Genomic DNA, 21,903 nt, shown 5'->3' on the forward strand with positions numbered 1-21,903 from the left:
CGAGGGCTGATTTCTTGACCTGTGATAAAAAGCCTTCTGTTTCGACCGCCAAACCTCTCAGGGGAGCATTTCCAACCATTTGGCACCATTTTTGAGTGATTTGCCAAAAGTCAGATTTTTGATGAAATTGTGACCCCAGGGCTTAGGGATTTTTTCAAAAAAATATTTTTCTGCCAGTTAAGTTGTCAAGGGCTGATTTCTTGTCCTGTGATAAAACGCCTTCTGTTTTGACCGCCAAACCTCTCAGGGGAGCATTTCCAACCATTTGGCACCATTTTTCAGTGATTTGCCAAAAGTCAGATTTTTGATGAAATTGTGACCCCGGGGCTAAGGGATTTTTTCAAGAAAATCTCTTTCTGCCGGTTAAGTTGTCGAGGGCTGATTTCTTGACCGGTGATAAAAACCCTTCTGTTTCGACCGCCAAACCTCTCAGGGGAGCATTTCCAACCATTTGGCACCATTTTTGAGTGATTTGCCAAAAGTCAGATTTTTGATGAAATTGTGACCCCGGGGCTTAGGGATTTTTTCAAAAAAATCTTTTTCTGTCGGTTAAGTTGTCAAGGGCTGATTTCCTTTCCTGTGATAAAAAGCCTTCTGTTTCGACCGACAAACCTCTCAGGGGAGCATTTCCAACCATTTGGCACCATTTTTGAGTGATTTGCCAAAAGTCAGATTTTTTATGAAATTGTGACCCAGGGGCTTAGGGATTTTTTCAAAAAAATCTTTTTCTGCCGGTTAAGTTGTCAAGGGCTGAATTCATTTCCTGTCATAAAAAGCCTTCTGTTTCGACCGCCAAACCTCTCAGGGGAGCATTTCCAACCATTTGGCACCATTTTTCAGTGATTTGCCAAAAGTCAGATTTTTGATGAAATTGTGACCCCGGGGCTTAGGGATTTTTTCAAAAAAAACTTTTTCTGCCGGTTAAGTTGTCAAGGGCTGATTTCTTGTCCTGTGATAAAAAGCCTTCTGTTTCGACCGCCAAACATCTCAGGGGAGCATTTCCAACCATTTGGCACCATTTTCAGTGATTTGCCAAAAGTCAGATTTTTGATGAAATTGTGACCCCGGGGCTAAGGGATTTTTTCAAAAAAATCTTTTTCTGCCGGTTAAGTTGTCGAGGGCTGATTTCTTGTCCTGTGATAAAAAGCCTTCTGTTTCGTCCGCCAAACCTCTCAGGGCAGCTTTTCCAATCATTTGGCAACATTTTTGAGTGATTTGCCAAAAGTCAGATTTTTGATGAAATTGTGCCGGGGCTTAGGGATTTTTTCAAAAAAATATTTTTCTGCCGGTTAAGTTGTCGAGGGCTGATTTCTTGACCTGTGATAAAAAGCCTTCTGTTTCGACCGCCAAACCTCTCAGGGGAGCATTTCCAACCATTTGGCACCATTTTCCAGTGATTTGCCAAAAGTCAGATTTTTGATGAAATTGTACCGGGGCTTAGGGATTTTTTCAAAAAAATCTTTTTCTGCCGATTAAGTTGTCGAGGGCTGATTTCCTTTCCTGTGATAAAAAGCCTTCTGTTTTGACCGCCAACCCTCTCAGGGCAGCATTTCCAACCATTTGGCACCATTTTTGAGTGATTTGCCAAAAGTCAGATTTTTGATGAAATTGTGACCCCGGGCTTAGGGATTTTTTCAAAAAAATCTTTTTCTGCCGGTTAAGTTGTCAAGGGCTGAATTCATTTCCTGTCATAAAAAGCCATCTGTTTCGACCGCCAAACCTCTCAGGGGAGCATTTCCAACCATTTGGCACCATTTTTGAGTGATTTGCCAAAAGTCAGATTTTTGATGAAATTGTGACCCCGGGGCTTAGGGATTTTTTCAAAAAAATCTTTTTCTGCCGGTTAAGTTGTCAAGGGCTGATTTCTTGTCCTGTGATAAAAAGCCTTCTGTTTTGACCGCCAAACATCTCAGGGAAGCATTTCCAACCATTTGGCACCATTTTCAGTGATTTGCCAAAAGTCAGATTTTTGATGAAATTGTGACCCCGGGGCTAAGGGATTTTTTCAAATAAATCTTTTTCTGCCGGTTAAGTTGTCGAGGGCTGATTTCTTGTCCTGTGATAAAAAGCCTTCTGTTTCAACCGCCAAACCTCTCAGGGGAGCTTTTCCAATCATTTGGCAACATTTTTGAGTGATTTGCCAAAAGTCAGATTTTTGATGAAATTGTGCCGGGGCTTAGGGATTTTTTCAAAAAAATATTTTTCTGCCGGTTAAGTTGTCGAGGGCTGATTTCTTGACCTGTGATAAAAAGCCTTCTGTTTCGACCGCCAAACCTCTCAGGGGAGCATTTCCAACCATTTGGCACCATTTTTGAGTGATTTGCCAAAAGTCAGATTTTTGATGAAATTGTGACCCCGGGCTTAGGGATTTTTTCAAAAAAATCTTTTTCTGCCGGTTAAGTTGTCAAGGGCTGAATTCATTTCCTGTCATAAAAAGCCTTCTGTTTCGACCGCCAAACCTCTCAGGGGAGCATTTCCAACCATTTGGCACCATTTTTGAGTGATTTGCCAAAAGTCAGATTTTTGATGAAATTGTACCGGGGCTTGGGGATTTTTTCAAAAAAATCTTTTTCTGCCGGTTAAGTTGTCAAGGGCTGAATTCATTTCCTGTCATAAAAAGCCTTCTGTTTCGACCGCCAAACCTCTCAGGGGAGCATTTCCAACCATTTGGCACCATTTTTGAGTGATTTGCCAAAAGTCAGATTTTTGATGAAATTGTGACCCCGGGGCTAAGGGATTTTTTCAAGAAAATCTCTTTCTGCCGGTTAAGTTGTCGAGGGCTGATTTCTTGACCGGTGATAAAAACCCTTCTGTTTCGACCGCCAAACCTCTCAGGGGAGCATTTCCAACCATTTGGCACCATTTTTGAGTGATTTGCCAAAAGTCAGATTTTTGATGAAATTGTGACCCCGGGGCTTAGGGATTTTTTCAAAAAAATCTTTTTCTGTCGGTTAAGTTGTCAAGGGCTGATTTCCTTTCCTGTGATAAAAAGCCTTCTGTTTCGACCGACAAACCTCTCAGGGGAGCATTTCCAACCATTTGGCACCATTTTTGAGTGATTTGCCAAAAGTCAGATTTTTGATGAAATTGTGACCCCGGGGCTTAGGGATTTTTTCAAAAAAATCTTTTTCTGCCGGTTAAGTTGTCAAGGGCTGAATTCATTTCCTGTCATAAAAAGCCTTCTGTTTCGACCACCAAACCTCTCAGGGGAGCATTTCCAACCATTTGGCACCATTTTTGAGTGATTTGCCAAAAGTCAGATTTTTGATGAAATTGTGACCCCGGGGCTTAGGGATTTTTTCAAAAAAAACTTTTTCTGCCGGTTAAGTTGTCAAGGGCTGATTTCTTGTCCTGTGATAAGAAGCCTTCTGTTTCGACCGCCAAACATCTCAGGGGAGCATTTCCAACCATTTGGCACCATTTTCAGTGATTTGCCAAAAGTCAGATTTTTGATGAAATTGTGACCCCGGGGCTTAGGGATTTTTTCAAAAAAATCTTTTTCTGCCGGTTAAGTTGTCAAGGGCTGATTTCTTGTCCTGTGATAAAAAGCCTTCTGTTTCGACCGCCAAACATCTCAGGGGAGCATTTCCAACCATTTGGCACCATTTTCAGTGATTTGCCAAAAGTCAGATTTTTGATGAAATTGTGACCCCGGGGCTAAGGGATTTTTTCAAAAAAATATTTTTCTGCCGGTTAAGTTGTCAAGGGCTGATTTCTTGTCCTGTGATAAAAAAGCCTTCTGTTTCGACCGCCAAACCTCTCAGGGGAGCATTTCCAACCATTTGGCACCAATTTTGAGTGATTTGCCAAAAGTCAGATTTTTGATGAAATTGTGACCCCGGGGCTTAGGGATTTTTTCAAAAAAATATTTTTCTGCCAGTTAAGTTGTCGAGGGCTGATTTCTTGTCCTGTGATAAAACGCCTTCTGTTTTGACCGCCAAACCTCTCAGGGGAGCATTTCCAACCATTTGGCACCATTTTTCAGTGATTTGCCAAAAGTCAGATTTTTGATGAAATTGTGACCCCGGGGCTAAGGGATTTTTTCAAAAAAATCTTTTTCTGCCGGTTAAGTTGTCGAGGGCTGATTTCTTGACCGGTGATAAAAAGCCTTCTGTTTCGACCGCCAAACCTCTCAGGGGAGCATTTCCAACCATTTGGCACCATTTTTGAGTGATTTGCCAAAAGTCAGATTTTTGATGAAATTGTGACCCCGGGGCTTAGGGATTTTTTCAAAAAAATATTTTTCTGCCAGTTAAGTTGTTGAGGGCTGATTTCTTGACCGGTGATAAAAACCCTTCTGTTTCGACCGCCAAACATCTCAGGGGAGCATTTCCAACCATTTGGCACCATTTTTGAGTGATTTGCCAAAAGTCAGATTTTTGATGAAATTGTGACCCCGGGGCTTAGGGATTTTTTCAAAAAAATCATTTTCTGTCGGTTAAGTTGTCAAGGGCTGATTTCCTTTCCTGTGATAAAAAGCCTTCTGTTTCGACCGACAAACCTCTCAGGGGAGCATTTCCAACCATTTGGCACCATTTTTGAGTGATTTGCCAAAAGTCAGATTTTTGATGAAATTGTGACCCCGGGGCTTAGGGATTTTTTCAAAAAAATCTTTTTCTGCCGGTTAAGTTGTCAAGGGCTGAATTCATTTCCTGTCATAAAAAGCCTTCTGTTTCGACCGCCAAACCTCTCAGGGGAGCATTTCCAACCATTTGGCACCATTTTTGAGTGATTTGCCAAAAGTCAGATTTTTGATGAAATTGTGACCCCGGGGCTTAGGGATTTTTTCAAAAAAATCTTTTTCTGCCGGTTAAGTTGTCAAGGGCTGATTTCTTGTCCTGTGATAAAAAGCCTTCAGTTTCGACCGCCAAACATCTCAGGGGAGCATTTTCAACCATTTGGCACCATTTTCAGTGATTTACCAAAAGTCAGATTTTTGATGAAATTGTGACCCCGGGGCTTAGGGATTTTTTCAAAAAAATCTTTTTCTGCCGGTCAAGTTGTCAAGGGCTGATTTCTTGTCCTGTGATAAAAAGCCTTCTGTTTCGACCGCCAAACATCTCAGGGGAGCATTTCCAACCATTTGGCACCATTTTCAGTGATTTGCCAAAAGTCAGATTTTTGATGAAATTGTGACCCCGGGGCTTAGGGATTTTTTCAAAAAAATATTTTTCTGCCAGTTAAGTTGTTGAGGGCTGATTTCTTGTCCTGTGATAAAAAGCCTTCTGTTTTGACCGCCAAACATCTCAGGTGTGCATTTCCAACCATTTGGCACCATTTTTCAGTGATTTGCCAAAAGTCAGATTTTTGATGAAATTGTGACCCCGGGGCTAAGGGATTTTTTCAAAAAAATCTTTTTCTGCTGGTTAAGTTGTCGAGGGCTGATTTCTTGTCCTGTGATAAAAAGCCTTCTGTTTCGACCGCCAAACCTCTCAGGGGAGCATTTCCAACCATTTGGCACCATTTTTGAGTGATTTGCCAAAAGTCAGATTTTTGATGAAATTGTGACCCCGGGGCTTAGGGATTTTTTCAAAAAAATCTTTTTCTGCCGGTTAAGTTGTCAAGGGCTGAATTCATTTCCTGTAATAAAAAGCCTGCTGTTTCGACCGCCAAACCTCTCAGGGGAGCATTTCCAACCATTTGGCACCATTTTTGAGTGATTTGCCAAAAGTCATATTTTGGATGAAATTGTGACCCCGGGGCTTAGGGATTTTTTCAAAAAAATCTTTTTCTGCCGGTTAAGTTGTCAAGGGCTAATTTCTTGTCCTGTGATAAAAAGCCTTCTGTTTCGACCGCCAAACCTCTCAGGGGAGCATTTCCAACCATTTGGCACCATTTTTGAGTGATTTGCCAAAAGTCAGATTTTTGATGAAATTGTGACCCCGGCCGGGGCTTAGGGATTTTTTCAAAAAAATCTTTTTCTGCCGGTTAAGTTGTCAAGGGCTGATTTCTTGTCCTGTGATAAAAAGCCTTCTGTTTCGACCGCCAAACATCTCAGGGGAGCATTTCCAACCATTTGGCACCATTTTCAGTGATTTGCCAAAAGTCAGATTTTTTATGAAATTGTGACCCCGGGGCTTAGGGATTTTTTCAAAAAAATATTTTTCTGCCAGTTAAGTTGTTGAGGGCTGATTTCTTGACCGGTGATAAAAAGCCTTCTGTTTCGACCGCCAAACCTCTCAGGGGAGCATTTCCAACCATTTGGCACCATTTTTGAGTGATTTGCCAAAAGTCAGATTTTTGATGAAATTGTGACCCCGGGGCTTAGGGATTTTTTCAAAAAAATCTTTTTCTGTCGGTTAAGTTGTCAAGGGCTGATTTCCTTTCCTGTGATAAAAAGCCTTCTGTTTCGACCGACAAAGCTCTCAGGGGAGCATTTCCAACCATTTGGCACCATTTTTGAGTGATTTGCCAAAAGTCAGATTTTTGATGAAATTGTGACCCCGGAGCTTAGGGATTTTTTCAAAAAAATCTTTTTCTGCCGGTTAAGTTGTCAAGGGCTGATTTCTAGTCCTGTGATAAAAAGCCTTCTGTTTCGACCGCGAAACATCTCAGGGGAGAATTTCCAACCATTTGGCACCATTTTTCAGTGATTTGCCAAAAGTCAGATTTTTGATGAAATTGTGACCCCGGGGCTTAGGGATTTCTTCAAAAAAATATTTTTCTGCCAGTTAAGTTGTTGAGGGCTGATTTCTTGTCCTGTGATAAAAAGCCTTCTGTTTTGACCGCCAAATATCTCAGGTGTGCATTTCCAACCATTTGGCACCATTTTTCAGTGATTTGCCAAAAGTCAGATTTTTGATGAAATTGTGGCCCCGGGGCTTAGGAATTTTTTCAAAAAAATCTTTTTCTGCCGGTTAAGTTGTCAAGGGCTGAATTCATTTCCTGTCATAAAAAGCCTTCTGTTTCGACCGCCAAACCTCTCAGGGGAGCATTTCCAACCATTTGGCACCATTTTTGAGTGATTTGCCAAAAGTCAGATTTTTGATGAAATTGTGACCCCGGAGCTTAGGGATTTTTTCAAAAAAATCTTTTTCTGCCGGTTAAGTTGTCAAGGGCTGATTTCTAGTCCTGTGATAAAAAGCCTTCTGTTTCGACCGCCAAACATCTCAGGGGAGAATTTCCAACCATTTGGCACCATTTTTCAGTGATTTGCCAAAAGTCAGATTTTTGATGAAATTGTGACCCCGGGGCTTAGGGATTTTTTCAAAAAAATATTTTTCTGCCAGTTAAGTTGTTGAGGGCTGATTTCTTGTCCTGTGATAAAAAGCCTTCTGTTTTGACCGCCAAATATCTCAGGTGTGCATTTCCAACCATTTGGCACAATTTTTGAGTGATTTGCCAAAAGTCAGATTTTTGATGAAATTGTGACCCCGGGGCTAAGGGATTTTTTCAAAAAAATCTTTTTCTGCCGGTTAAGTTGTCGAGGGCTGATTTCTTGTCCTGTGATAAAAAGCCTTCTGTTTCGACCGCCAAACCTCTCAGGGGAGCATTTCCAACCATTTGGCACCATTTTTGAGTGATTTGCCAAAAGTCAGATTTTTGATGAAATTGTGACCCCGGGGCTTAGGGATTTTTTCAAAAAAATCTTTTTCTACCGGTTAAGTTGTCAAGGGCTGATTTCTTGTCCTGTGATAAAAAGCCTTCTGTTTCGACCGCCAAACCTCTCAGGGGAGCATTTCCAACCATTTGGCACCATTTTCAGTGATTTGCCAAAAGTCAGATTTTTGATGAAATTGTGACCCCGGGGCTTAGGGATTTTTTCAAAAAAATATTTTTCTGCCAGTTAAGTTCTTGAGGGCTGATTTCTTGTCCTGTGATAAAACGCCTTCTGTTTTGACCGCCAAACCTCTCAGGGGAGCATTTCCAACCATTTGGCACCATTTTTCAGTTATTTGCCAAAAGTCAGATTTTTGATGAAATTGTGACCCCGGGGGCTAAGGGATTTTTTCAAAAATATCTTTTTCTGTCGGTTAAGTTGTCAAGGGCTGATTTCCTTTCCTGTGATAAAAAGCCTTCTGTTTCGACCGACAAACCTCTCAGGGGAGCATTTCCAACCATTTGGCACCATTTTTGAGTGATTTGCCAAAAGTCAGATTTTTGATGAAATTGTGACCCCGGGGCTTAGGGATTTTTTCAAAAAAATCTTTTTCTGCCGGTTAAGTTGTCAAGGGCTGATTTCTAGTCCTGTGATAAAAAGCCTTCTGTTTTGACCGCCAAACATCTCAGGTGTGCATTTCCAACCATTTGGCACCATTTTTCAGTGATTTGCCAAAAGTCAGATTTTTGATGAAATTGTGACCCCGGGGCTTAGGGATTTTTTCAAAAAAAATCTTTTTCTGCCCGTTAAGTTGTCGAGGGCTGATTTCTTGACCTGTGATAAAAAGCCTTCTGTTTCGACCGCCAAACCTCTCAGGGGAGCATTTCCAACCATTTGGCACCATTTTTGAGTGAGTTGCCAAAAGTCAGTTTTTTGATGAAATTGTGACCCCGGGGCTTAGGGATTTTTTCAAAAAAATATTTTTCTGCCGGTTACGTTGTCAAGGGCTGAATACATTTCCTGTCATAAAAAGCCTTCTGTTTCGACCGCCAAACCTCTCAGGGGAGCATTTCCAACCATTTGGCACCATTTTTGAGTGATTTGCCAAAAGTCAGATTTTTGATGAAATTGTGCCGGGGCTTAGGGATTTTTTCAAAAAAATATTTTTCTGCCGGTTAAGTTGTCGAGGGCTGATTTCTTGACCTGTGATAAAAAGCCTTCTGTTTCGACCGCCAAACCTCTCAGGGGAGCATTTCCAACCATTTGGCACCATTTTTCAGTGATTTGCCAAAAGTCAGATCTTTGATGAAATTGTGACCCCAGGGCATAGGGATTTTTTCAAAAAAATCTTTTTCTGCCGGTTAATTTGGTGAGGGCTGATTTCTTGACCTGTGATAAAAAGCCTTCTGTTTCGACCGCCAAACCTCTCAGGGCAGCATTTCCAATCATTTGGCAACATTTTTGAGTGATTTGCCAAAAGTCAGATTTTTGATGAAATTGTGACCCCGGGGCTTAGGGATTTTTTCAAAAAAATCTTTTTCTGCCGGTTAAGTTGTCAAGGGCTGAATTCATTTACTGTCATAAAAAGCCTTCTGTTTCGACCGCCAAACCTCTCAGGGGAGCATTTCCAACCATTTGGCACCATTTTTGAGTGATTTGCCAAAAGTCAGATTTTTTTATGAAATTATGACCCCGGGGCTTAGGGATTTTTTCAAAAAAATCTTTTTCTGCCGGTTAAGTTGTCAAGGGCTGAATTCCTTTCCTGTGATAAAAAGCCTTCTGTTTTGACCGCCAAACATCTCAGGTGTGCATTTCCAACCATTTGGCACCATTTTTCAGTGATTTGCCAAAAGTCAGATTTTTGATGAAATTGTGACCCCGGGGCTTAGGGAGTTTTTCAAAGAAATATTTTTCTGCCAGTTAAGTTGTTGAGGGCTTATTTCTTGTCCTGTGATAAAACGCCTTCTGTTTTGACCGCCAAACATCTCAGGTGTGCATTTCCAACCATTTGGCACCATTTTTCAGTGATTTGCCAAAAGTCAGATTTTTGATGAAATTGTGACCCCGGGGCTAAGGGATTTTTTCAAAAAAAATCTTTTTCTGCCGGTTAAGTTGTCGAGGGCAGATTTCTTGGCCTGTGATAAAAAGCCTTCTGTTTCGACCGCCAAACCTCTCAGGGGAGCATTTCCAATCATTTGGCAACATTTTTGAGTGAATTGCCAAAAGTCAGATTTTTGATGAAATTGTGATCCCGGGGCTAAGGGATTTTTTCAAAAAAATCTTTTTCTGCCGGTTAAGTTGTCGAGGGCTGATTTCTTGTACTGTGATAAAAAGCCTTCTGTTTCGACCGCCAAACCTCTCAGGGCAGCATTTCCAATCATTTGGCAACATTTTTGAGTGATTTGCCAAAAGTCAGATTTTTGATGACATTGTGCCGGGGCTTAGGGATTTTTTCAAAAAAATATTTTTCTGCCGGATAACTTGTCGAGGGCTGATTTCTTGACCTGTGATAAAAAGCCTTCTCTTTCGACCACCAAACTTCTCAGGGGAGCATTTCCAACCATTTGGCACCATTTTTGAGTGATTTGCCAAAAGTCAGATTTTTGATGAAATTGTGACCCCGGGGCTTAGGGATTTTTTCAAAAAAATCTTTTTCTGCCGGTTAAGTTGTCAAGGGCTGATTTCTTGTCCTGTGATTAAAAGCCTTCTGTTTCGACCGCCAAACCTCTCAGGGGAGCATTTCCAACCATTTGGCACCATTTTTGAGTGATTTGCCAAAAGTCAGATTTTTGATGAAATTGTGCCGGGGCTTCGGTATTTTTTCAAAAAAATATTTTTCTGCCGGTTAAGTTGTCGAGGGCTGATTTCTTGACCTGTGATAAAAAGCCTTCTGTTTCGACCGCCAAACCTCTAAGGGGAACATTTCCAACCACTTGGCACCATTTTTCAGTGATTTGCCAAAAGTCAGATTTTTGATGAAATTGTGACCCCGGGGCTTAGGGATTTTTTCAAAAAAATCTTTTTCTGCCGGTTAAGTTGTCAAGGGCTGATTTCTTGTCCTGTGATAAAAAGCCTTCTGTTTCGACCGCCAAACATCTCAGGGGAGCATTTCCAACCATTTGGCACCATTTTCAGTGATTTGCGAAAAGTCAGATTTTTGATGAAATTGTGACCCCGGGGCTTAGGGATTTTTTCAAAGAAATATTTTTCTGCCAGTTAAGTTGTTGAGGGCTTATTTCTTGTCCTGTGATAAAACGCCTTCTGTTTTGACCGCCAAACATCTCAGGTGTGCATTTCCAACCATTTGGCACCATTTTTCAGTGATTTGCCAAAAGTCAGATTTTTGATGAAATTGTGACCCCGGGGCTAAGGGATTTTTTCAAAAAAAATCTTTTTCTGCCGGTTAAGTTGTCGAGGGCTGATTTCTTGGCCTGTGATAAAAAGCCTTCTGTTTCGACCGCCAAACCTCTCAGGGGAGCATTTCCAATCATTTGGTAACATTTTTGAGTGAATTGCCAAAAGTCAGATTTTTGATGAAATTGTGACCCCGGGGCTAAGGGATTTTTTCAAAAAAATCTTTTTCTGCCGGTTAAGTTGTCGAGGGCTGATTTCTTGTACTGTGATAAAAAGCCTTCTGTTTCGACCGCCAAACCTCTCAGGGCAGCATTTCCAATCATTTGGCAACATTTTTGAGTGATTTGCCAAAAGTCAGATTTTTGATGACATTGTGCCGGGGCTTAGGGATTTTTTCAAAAAAATATTTTTCTGCCGGATAAGTTGTCGAGGGCTGATTTCTTGACCTGTGATAAAAAGCCTTCTCTTTCGACCACCAAACTTCTCAGGGGAGCATTTCCAACCATTTGGCACCATTTTTGAGTGATTTGCCAAAAGTCAGATTTTTGATGAAATTGTGACCCCGGGGCTTAGGGATTTTTTCAAAAAAATCTTTTTCTGCCGGTTAAGTTGTCAAGGGCTGATTTCTTGTCCTGTGATTAAAAGCCTTCTGTTTCGACCGCCAAACCTCTCAGGGGAGCATTTCCAACCATTTGGCACCATTTTTGAGTGATTTGCCAAAAGTCAGATTTTTGATGAAATTGTGCCGGGGCTTCGGTATTTTTTCAAAAAAATATTTTTCTGCCGGTTAAGTTGTCGAGGGCTGATTTCTTGACCTGTGATAAAAAGCCTTCTGTTTCGACCGCCAAACCTCTAAGGGGAACATTTCCAACCACTTGGCACCATTTTTCAGTGATTTGCCAAAAGTCAGATTTTTGATGAAATTGTGACCCCGGGGCTTAGGGATTTTTTCAAAAAAATCTTTTTCTGCCGGTTAAGTTGTCAAGGGCTGATTTCTTGTCCTGTGATAAAAAGCCTTCTGTTTCGACCGCCAAACATCTCAGGGGAGCATTTCCAACCATTTGGCACCATTTTCAGTGATTTGCGAAAAGTCAGATTTTTGATGAAATTGTGACCCCGGGGCTTAGGGATTTTTTCAAAGAAATATTTTTCTGCCAGTTAAGTTGTTGAGGGCTTATTTCTTGTCCTGTGATAAAACGCCTTCTGTTTTGACCGCCAAACATCTCAGGTGTGCATTTCCAACCATTTGGCACCATTTTTCAGTGATTTGCCAAAAGTCAGATTTTTGATGAAATTGTGACCCCGGGGCTAAGGGATTTTTTCAAAAAAAATCTTTTTCTGCCGGTTAAGTTGTCGAGGGCTGATTTCTTGGCCTGTGATAAAAAGCCTTCTGTTTCGACCGCCAAACCTCTCAGGGGAGCATTTCCAATCATTTGGTAACATTTTTGAGTGAATTGCCAAAAGTCAGATTTTTGATGAAATTGTGACCCCGGGGCTAAGGGATTTTTTCAAAAAAATCTTTTTCTGCCGGTTAAGTTGTCGAGGGCTGATTTCTTGTACTGTGATAAAAAGCCTTCTGTTTCGACCGCCAAACCTCTCAGGGCAGCATTTCCAATCATTTGGCAACATTTTTGAGTGATTTGCCAAAAGTCAGATTTTTGATGACATTGTGCCGGGGCTTAGGGATTTTTTCAAAAAAATATTTTTCTGCCGGATAAGTTGTCGAGGGCTGATTTCTTGACCTGTGATAAAAAGCCTTCTCTTTCGACCACCAAACTTCTCAGGGGAGCATTTCCAACCATTTGGCACCATTTTTGAGTGATTTGCCAAAAGTCAGATTTTTGATGAAATTGTGACCCCGGGGCTTAGGGATTTTTTCAAAAAAATCTTTTTCTGCCGGTTAAGTTGTCAAGGGCTGATTTCTTGTCCTGTGATTAAAAGCCTTCTGTTTCGACCGCCAAACCTCTCAGGGGAGCATTTCCAACCATTTGGCACCATTTTTGAGTGATTTGCCAAAAGTCAGATTTTTGATGAAATTGTGCCGGGGCTTCGGTATTTTTTCAAAAAAATATTTTTCTGCCGGTTAAGTTGTCGAGGGCTGATTTCTTGACCTGTGATAAAAAGCCTTCTGTTTCGACCGCCAAACCTCTAAGGGGAACATTTCCAACCACTTGGCACCATTTTTCAGTGATTTGCCAAAAGTCAGATTTTTGATGAAATTGTGACCCCGGGGCTTAGGGATTTTTTCAAAAAAATCTTTTTCTGCCGGTTAAGTTGTCAAGGGCTGATTTCTTGTCCTGTGATAAAAAGCCTTCTGTTTCGACCGCCAAACCTCTCAGGGGAGCATTTCCAACCATTTGGCACCATTTTTGAGTGATTTGCCAAAAGTCAGATTTTTGATGAAATTGTGACCCCGGGGCTTAGGGATTTTTTCAAAAAAATCTTTTTCTGTCGGTTAAGTTGTCAAGGGCTGATTTCCTTTCCTGTGATAAAAAGCCTTCTGTTTCGACCGCCAAACCTCTCAGGGGAGCATTTCCAACCATTTGGCACCATTTTTGAGTGATTTGCCAAAAGTCAGATTTTTGATGAAATTGTGACCCCGGGGCTTAGGGATTTTTTCAAAAAAATCTTTTTCTGCCGGTTAAGTTGTCAAGGGCTGAATTCATTTCCTGTCATAAAAAGCCTTCTGTTTCGACCGCCAAACCTCTCAGGGGAGCATTTCCAACCATTTGGCACCATTTTTGAGTGATTTGCCAAAAGTCAGATTTTTTATGAAATTGTGACCCCGGGGCTTAGGTATTTTTTTAAAAAAATATTTTTCTGCCCGTTAAGTTGTCGAGGGCTGATTTCTTGTCCTGTGATAAAAAGCCTTCTGTTTCGACCGCCAAACCTCTCAGGGGAGCATTTCCAACCATTTGGCACCATTTTTGAGTGAGTTGCCAAAAGTCAGATTTTTGATGAAATTGTGACCCCGGGGCTTAGGGATTTTTTCAAAAAAATATTTTTCTGCCGGTTAAGTTGTCGAGGGCTGATTTCTTGACCTGTGATAAAAAGCCTTCTGTTTCGACCGCCAAACCACTCAGGGGAGCATTTCCAACCACTTGGCACCATTTTTGAGTGATTTGCCAAAAGTCAGATTTTTGATGAAATTGTGACCCCGGGGCTTTGGGATTTTTTCAAAAAAATCTTTTTCTGCCGGTTAAGTTGTCAAGGGCTGATTTCTTGTCCTGTCATAAAAAGCCTTCTGTTCCGACCGCCAAACATCTCAGGGGAGCATTTCCAACCATTTGGCACAATTTTCAGTGATTTGCCAAAAGTCAGATTTTTGATGAAATTGTGACCCCGGGGCTTAGGGATTTTTTCAAAAAAATATTTTTCTGCCAGTTAAGTTGTTGAGGGCTGATTTCTTGTCCTGTGATAAAACGCCTTCTGTTTTGACCGCCAAACTTCTCAGGTGTGCATTTCCAACCATTTGGCACCAATTTTCAGTGATTTGCCAAAAGTCAGATTTTTGATGAAATTGTGACCCCGGGCCTTAGGGTTTTTTTCAAAAAAATATTTTTCTGCCGGTTAAGTTCTCGAGGGCTGATTTCTTGACCTGTGATAAAAAGCCTTCTGTTTCGACCGCCAAACCTCTCAGGGGAGCATTTCCAACCATTTGGCACCATTTTCCAGTGATTTGCCAAAAGTCAGATTTTTGATGAAATTGTGCCGGGGCTTAGGGATTTTTTCAAAAAAAAATTTTTCTGCCGGTTAAGTTGTCGAGGGCTGATTTCTTGACCTGTGATAAAAAGCCTTCTGTTTCGACCGCCAAACCTCTCAGGGGAGCATTTCCAACCACTTGGCACCATTTTTGAGTGATTTGCCAAAAGTCAGATTTTTGATGAAATTGTGACCCCGGGGCTTAGGGATTTTTTCAAAAAAATCTTTTTCTGCCGGTTAAGTTGTCAAGGGCTGAATTCATTTCCTGTCATAAAAAGCCTTCTGTTTCGACCGCCAAACCTCTCAGGGGAGCATTTCCAACCATTTGGCACCATTTTTGAGTGATTTGCCAAAAGTCAGATTTTTGATGAAATTGTGACCCCGGGGCTTAGGGATTTTTTCAAAAAAATATTTTTCTGCCAGTTAAGTTGTTGAGGGCTGATTTCTTGTCCTGTGATAAAACGCCTTCTGTTTTGACCGCCAAACATCTCAGGTGTGCATTTCCAACCATTTGGCACCAATTTTCAGTGAATTGCCAAAAGTCAGATTTTTGATGAAATTGTGACCCCGGGGCTTCGGGATTTTTTCAAAAAAATATTTTTCTGCCGGTTAAGGTGTCAAGGGCTGATTTCTTGTCCTGTGATAAAAAGCCTTCTGTTTCGACCGCCAAACCTAGCAGGGGATCATTTTCAATCTTTTGGCATCATTTTTGAGTGAATTGCCAAAAGTCAGATTTTTGATGAAATTGTGACCCCGGGGCTTAGGGGTTTTTTCAAAAAAATCTTTTTCTGCCGGTTAAGTTGTCGAGGGCTGATTTCTTGACGTGTGATAAAAACCTTCTGTTTCGACCGCCAAACCTCTCAGGGGAGCATTTCCAACCATTTGGCACCATATTCCAGTGATTTGCCAAAAGTCAGATTTTTGATGAAATTGTGCCGGGGCTTAGGGATTTTTTCAAAAAAATCTTTTTCTGCCGGTTAAGTTGTCGAGGGCTGATTTCTTGACCTGTGATAAAAAGCCTTCTGTTTCGACCGCCAAACCTCTCAGGGGAGCATTTCCAACCACTTGGCACCATTTTTGAGTGATTTGCCAAAAGTCAGATTTTTGATGAAATTGTGACCCCGGGGCTTAGGGATTTTTTCAAAAAAATCTTTTTCTGCCGGTAAAGTTGTCAAGGGCTGATTTCCTTTCCTGTGAGAAAAAGGCTTCTGTTTCGACCGCCAAACCTCTCAGGGCAGCATTTCCAATCATTTGGCAACATTTTTGAGTGATTTGCCAAAAGTCAGATTTTTGATGAAATTGTGACCCCGGGGCTTAGGGATGTTTTCAAAAAAATCTTTTTCTGCCGGTTAAGTTGTCAAGGGCTGAATTCATTTCCTGTCATAAAAAGCCTTCTGTTTCAACCGCAAAACCTCTCAGGGGAGCATTTCCAACCATTTGGCACCATTTTTGAGTGATTTGCCAAAAGTCAGATTTTTTTATGAAATTATGACCCCGGGGCTTAGGGATTTTTTCAAAAAAATATTTTTCTGCCAGTTAAGTTGTTGAGGGCTGATTTCTTGTCCTGTGATAAAAAGCCTTCTGTTTTGACCGCCAAACATCTCAGGTGTGCATTTCCAACCATTTGGCACCATTTTTCAGTGATTTGCCAAAAGTCAGATTTTTGATGAAATTGTGACCCCGGGGCTAAGGGATTTTTTCAAAAAAATCTTTTTCTGCTGGTTAAGTTGTCAAGGGCTGATTTCTTGTCCTGTGATAAAAAGCCTTCTGTTTCGACCGCCAAACCTATCAGGGGAGCATTTCCAATCATTTGGCAACATTTTTGAGTGAATTGCCAAAAGTCAGATTTTTGATGAAATTGTGACCCCGGGGCTTAGGGTTTTTTTCAAAAAAATCTTTTTCTGCCGGTTAAGTTGTCGAGGGCTGATTTCTTGACCTTTGATAAAAAGCCTTCTGTTTCGACCGCCAAACCTCTCAGGGAGCATTTCCAACCATTTGGCACCATTTTCCAGTGATTTGCCAAAAGTCAGATTTTTGATGATATTGTGCCGGGGCTTAGGGATTTTGTCAAAAAAATCTTTTTCTGCCGGTTAAGTTGTCGAGGGCTGATTTCTTGACCTGTGATAAAAAGCCTTCTGTTTCGACCGCCAAACCTCTCAGGGGAGCATTTCCAACCATTTGGCACCATTTTTGAGTGATTTGCCAAAAGTCAGATTTTTGATGAAATTGTGCCGGGGCTTAGGGATTTTTTCAAAAAAATATTTTTCTGCCGGTTAAGTTGTCGAGGGCTGATTTCTTGACCTGTGATAAAAAGCCTTCTGTTTCGACCGCCAAACCTCTCAGGGGAGCATTTCCAACCATTTGGCACCATTTTTCAGTGATTTGCCAAAAGTCAGATCTTTGATGAAATTGTGACCCCAGGGCATAGGGATTTTTTCAAAAAAATCTTTTTCTGCCGGTTAATTTGGTGAGGGCTGATTTCTTGACCTGTGATAAAAAGCCTTCTGTTTCGACCGCCAAACCTCTCAGGGCAGCATTTCCAATCATTTGGCAACATTTTTGAGTGATTTGCCAAAAGTCAGATTTTTGATGAAATTGTGACCCCGGGGCTTAGGGATTTTTTCAAAAAAATCTTTTTCTGCCGGTTAAGTTGTCAAGGGCTGAATTCATTTCCTGTCATAAAAAGCCTTCTGTTTCGACCGCCAAACCTCTCAGGGGAGCATTTCCAACCATTTGGCACCATTTTTGAGTGATTTGCCAAAAGTCAGATTTTTTTATGAAATTATGACCCCGGGGCTTAGGGATTTTTTCAAAAAAATCTTCTTCTGCCGGTTAAGTTGTCAAGGGCTGAATTCCTTTCCTGTGATAAAAAGCCTTCTGTTTTGACCGCCAAACCTCTCAGGGGAGCATTTCCAACCATTTGGCACCATTTTTGAGTGATTTGCCAAAAGTCAGATTTTTTATGAAATTGTGACCCCGGGGCTTAGGGATTTTTTCAAAAAAAATATTTTTCTGCCAGTTAAGTTGTTGAGGGCTGATTTCTTGTCCTGTGATAAAAAGCCTTCTGTTTTGACCGCCAAACATCTCAGGTGTGCATTTCCAACCATTTGGCACCATTTTTCAGTGATTTGCCAAAAGTCAGATTTTTTATGAAATTGTGACCCCGGGGTTAGGGATTTTTTCAAAAAAATATTTTTCTGCCAGTTAAGTTGTTGAGGGCTGATTTCTTGTCCTGTGATAAAAAGCCTTCTGTTTCGACCGCCAAACCTCTCAGGGCAGCATTTCCAATCATTTGGCACCATTTTTGAGTGATTTGCCAAAAGTCAGATTTTTGATGAAATTGTGCCGGGGCTTAGGTATTTTTTCAAAAAAATATTTTTCTGCCGGTTAAGTTGTCGAGGGCTGATTTCTTGACCTGTGATAAAAAGCCTTCTGTTTCGACCGCCAAACCTCTCAGGGGAGCATTTCCAACCACTTGGCACCATTTTTCAGTGATTTGCCAAAAGTCAGATTTTTGATGAAATTGTGACCCCGGGGCTTAGGGATTTTTTCAAAAAAATCTTTTTCTGCCGGTTAAGTTGTCAAGGGCTGATTTCTTGTCCTGTGATAAAAAGCCTTCTGTTTCGACCGCCAAACATCTCAGGGGAGCATTTCCAACCATTTGGCACCATTTTCAGTGATTTGCGAAAAGTCAGATTTTTGATGAAATTGTGACCCCGGGGCTTAGGGATTTTTTCAAAGAAATATTTTTCTGCCAGTTAAGTTCTTGAGGGCTTATTTCTTGTCCTGTGATAAAACGCCTTCTGTTTTGACCGCCAAACATCTCAGGTGTGCATTTCCAACCATTTGGCACCATTTTTCAGTGATTTGCCAAAAGTCAGATTTTTGATGAAATTGTGACCCCGGGGCTAAGGGATTTTTTCAAAAAAAATCTTTTTCTGCCGGTTAAGTTGTCGAGGGCTGATTTCTTGGCCTGTGATAAAAAGCCTTCTGTTTCGACCGCCAAACCTCTCAGGGGAGCATTTCCAATCATTTGGCAACATTTTTGAGTGAATTGCCAAAAGTCAGATTTTTGATGAAATTGTGACCCCGGGGCTAAGGGATTTTTTCAAAAAAATCTTTTTCTGCCGGTTAAGTTGTCGAGGGCTGATTTCTTGTCCTGTGATAAAACGCCTTCTGTTTTGACCGCCAAAACACTCAGGGGAGCATTTCCAACCATTTGGCACCATTTTTCAGTGATTTGCCAAAAGTCAGATTTTTGATGAAATTGTGACCCCGGGGCTAAGGGATTTTTCAAAAAAATCTCTTTCTGCCGGTTAAGTTTTCGAGGGCTGATTTCTTGACCGGTGATAAAAAGCCTTCTGTTTCGACCGCCAAACCTCTCAGGGGAGCATTTCCAACCATTTGGCACCATTTTTCAGTGATTTGCCAAAAGTCAGATTTTTTATGAAATTGTGACCCCGGGGCTTAGGGATTTTTTCAAAAAAATCTTTTTCCGTCGGTTAAGTTGTCAAGGGCTGATTTCCTTTCCTGTGATAAAAAGCCTTCTGTTTCGACCGACAAACCTCTCAGGGGAGCATTTCCAACCATTTGGCACCATTTTTGAGTGATTTGCCAAAAGTCAGATTTTTGATGAAATTGTGACCCCGGGGCTTAGGGATTTTTTCAAAAAAATCTTTTTCTGCCGGTTAAGTTGTCAAGGGCTGAATTCATTTCCTGTCATAAAAAGCCTTCTGTTTCGACCGCCAAACCTCTCAGGGGAGCATTTCCAACCATTTGGCACCATTTTTGAGTGATTTGCCAAAAGTCAGATTTTTTATGAAATTGTGACCCCGGGGCTTAGGTATTTTTTTAAAAAAATATTTTTCTGCCAGTTAAGTTGTTGAGGGCTGATTTCTTGTCCTGTGATAAAAAGCCTTCTGTTTTGACCGCCAAACATCTCAGGTGTGCATTTCCAACCATTTGGCACCATTTTTCAGTGAGTTGCCAAAAGTCAGATTTTTGATGAAATTGTGACCCCGGGGCTTAGGGATTTTTTCAAAAAAATATTTTTCTGCCGGTTAAGTTGTCGAGGGCTGATTTCTTGACCTGTGATAAAAAGCCTTCTGTTTTGACCGCCAAACATCTCAGGTGTGCATTTCCAACCATTTGGCACCATTTTTCAGTGATTTGCCAAAAGTCAGATTTTTGATGAAATTGTGACCCCGGGGCTAAGGGATTTTTTCAAAAAAAATCTTTTTCTGCCGGTTAAGTTGTCGAGGGCTGATTTCTTGGCCTGTGATAAAAAGCCTTCTGTTTCGACCGCCAAACCTCTCAGGGGAGCATTTCCAATCATTTGGCAACATTTTTGAGTGAATTGCCAAAAGTCAGATTTTTGATGAAATTGTGACCCCGGGGCTAAGGGATTTTTTCAAAAAAATCTTTTTCTGCCGGTTAAGTTGTCGAGGGCTGATTTCTTGTCGTGTGATAAAAAGCCTTCTGTTTCGACCGCCAAACCTCTCAGGGCAGCATTTCCAATCATTTGGCAACATTTTTGAGTGATTTGCCAAAAGTCAGATTTTTGATGAAATTGTGACCCCGGGGCTTAGGGATTTTTTCAAAAAAATCTTTTTCTGCCGGTTAAGTTGTCGAGGGCTGATTTCTTGACCTGTGATAAAAAGCCTTCTGTTTCGACCGCCAAACCTCTCAGGGGAGCATTTCCAACCACTTGGCACCATTTTTGAGTGATTTGCCAAAAGTCAGATTTTTGATGAAATTGTGACCCCGGGGCTTAGGGATTTTTTCAAAAAAATCTTTTTCTGCCGGTTAAGTTGTCGAGGGCTGATTTCTTGTCGTGTGATAAAAAGCCTTCTGTTTCGACCGCCAAACCTCTCAGGGGAGCATTTCCAACCATTTGGCACCATATTCCAGTGATTTGCCAAAAGTCAGATTTTTGATGAAATTGTGCCGGGGCTTAGGGATTTTTTCAAAAAAATCTTTTTCTGCCGGTTAAGTTGTCGAGGGCTGATTTCTTGACCTGTGATAAAAAGCCTTCTGTTTCGACCGCCAAACCTCTCAGGGGAGCATTTCCAACCACTTGGCACCATTTTTGAGTGATTTGCCAAAAGTCAGATTTTTGATGAAATTGTGACCCCGGGGCTTAGGGATTTTTTCAAAAAAATCTTTTTCTGCCGGTAAAGTTGTCAAGGGCTGATTTCCTTTCCTGTGAGAAAAAGGCTTCTGTTTCGACCGCCAAACCTCTCAGGGCAGCATTTCCAATCATTTGGCAACATTTTTGAGTGATTTGCCAAAAGTCAGATTTTTGATGAAATTGTGACCCCGGGGCTTAGGGATGTTTTCAAAAAAATCTTTTTCTGCCGGTTAAGTTGTCAAGGGCTGAATTCATTTCCTGTCATAAAAAGCCTTCTGTTTCAACCGCAAAACCTCTCAGGGGAGCATTTCCAACCATTTGGCACCATTTTTGAGTGATTTGCCAAAAGTCAGATTTTTTTATGAAATTATGACCCCGGGGCTTAGGGATTTTTTCAAAAAAATATTTTTCTGCCAGTTAAGTTGTTGAGGGCTGATTTCTTGTCCTGTGATAAAAAGCCTTCTGTTTTGACCGCCAAACATCTCAGGTGTGCATTTCCAACCATTTGGCACCATTTTTCAGTGATTTGCCAAAAGTCAGATTTTTGATGAAATTGTGACCCCGGGGCTAAGGGATTTTTTCAAAAAAATCTTTTTCTGCTGGTTAAGTTGTCAAGGGCTGATTTCTTGTCCTGTGATAAAAAGCCTTCTGTTTCGACCGCCAAACCTATCAGGGGAGCATTTCCAATCATTTGGCAACATTTTTGAGTGAATTGCCAAAAGTCAGATTTTTGATGAAATTGTGACCCCGGGGCTTAGGGTTTTTTTCAAAAAAATCTTTTTCTGCCGGTTAAGTTGTCGAGGGCTGATTTCTTGACCTTTGATAAAAAGCCTTCTGTTTCGACCGCCAAACCTCTCAGGGAGCATTTCCAACCATTTGGCACCATTTTCCAGTGATTTGCCAAAAGTCAGATTTTTGATGATATTGTGCCGGGGCTTAGGGATTTTGTCAAAAAAATCTTTTTCTGCCGGTTAAGTTGTCGAGGGCTGATTTCTTGACCTGTGATAAAAAGCCTTCTGTTTCGACCGCCAAACCTCTCAGGGGAGCATTTCCAACCATTTGGCACCATTTTTGAGTGATTTGCCAAAAGTCAGATTTTTGATGAAATTGTGCCGGGGCTTAGGGATTTTTTCAAAAAAATATTTTTCTGCCGGTTAAGTTGTCGAGGGCTGATTTC

The sequence above is a fragment of the Podarcis melisellensis genome (assembly GCF_964234715.1).
Source record: "Podarcis melisellensis genome assembly, chromosome: 7".
Taxonomy (NCBI): domain Eukaryota; kingdom Metazoa; phylum Chordata; class Lepidosauria; order Squamata; family Lacertidae; genus Podarcis; species Podarcis melisellensis.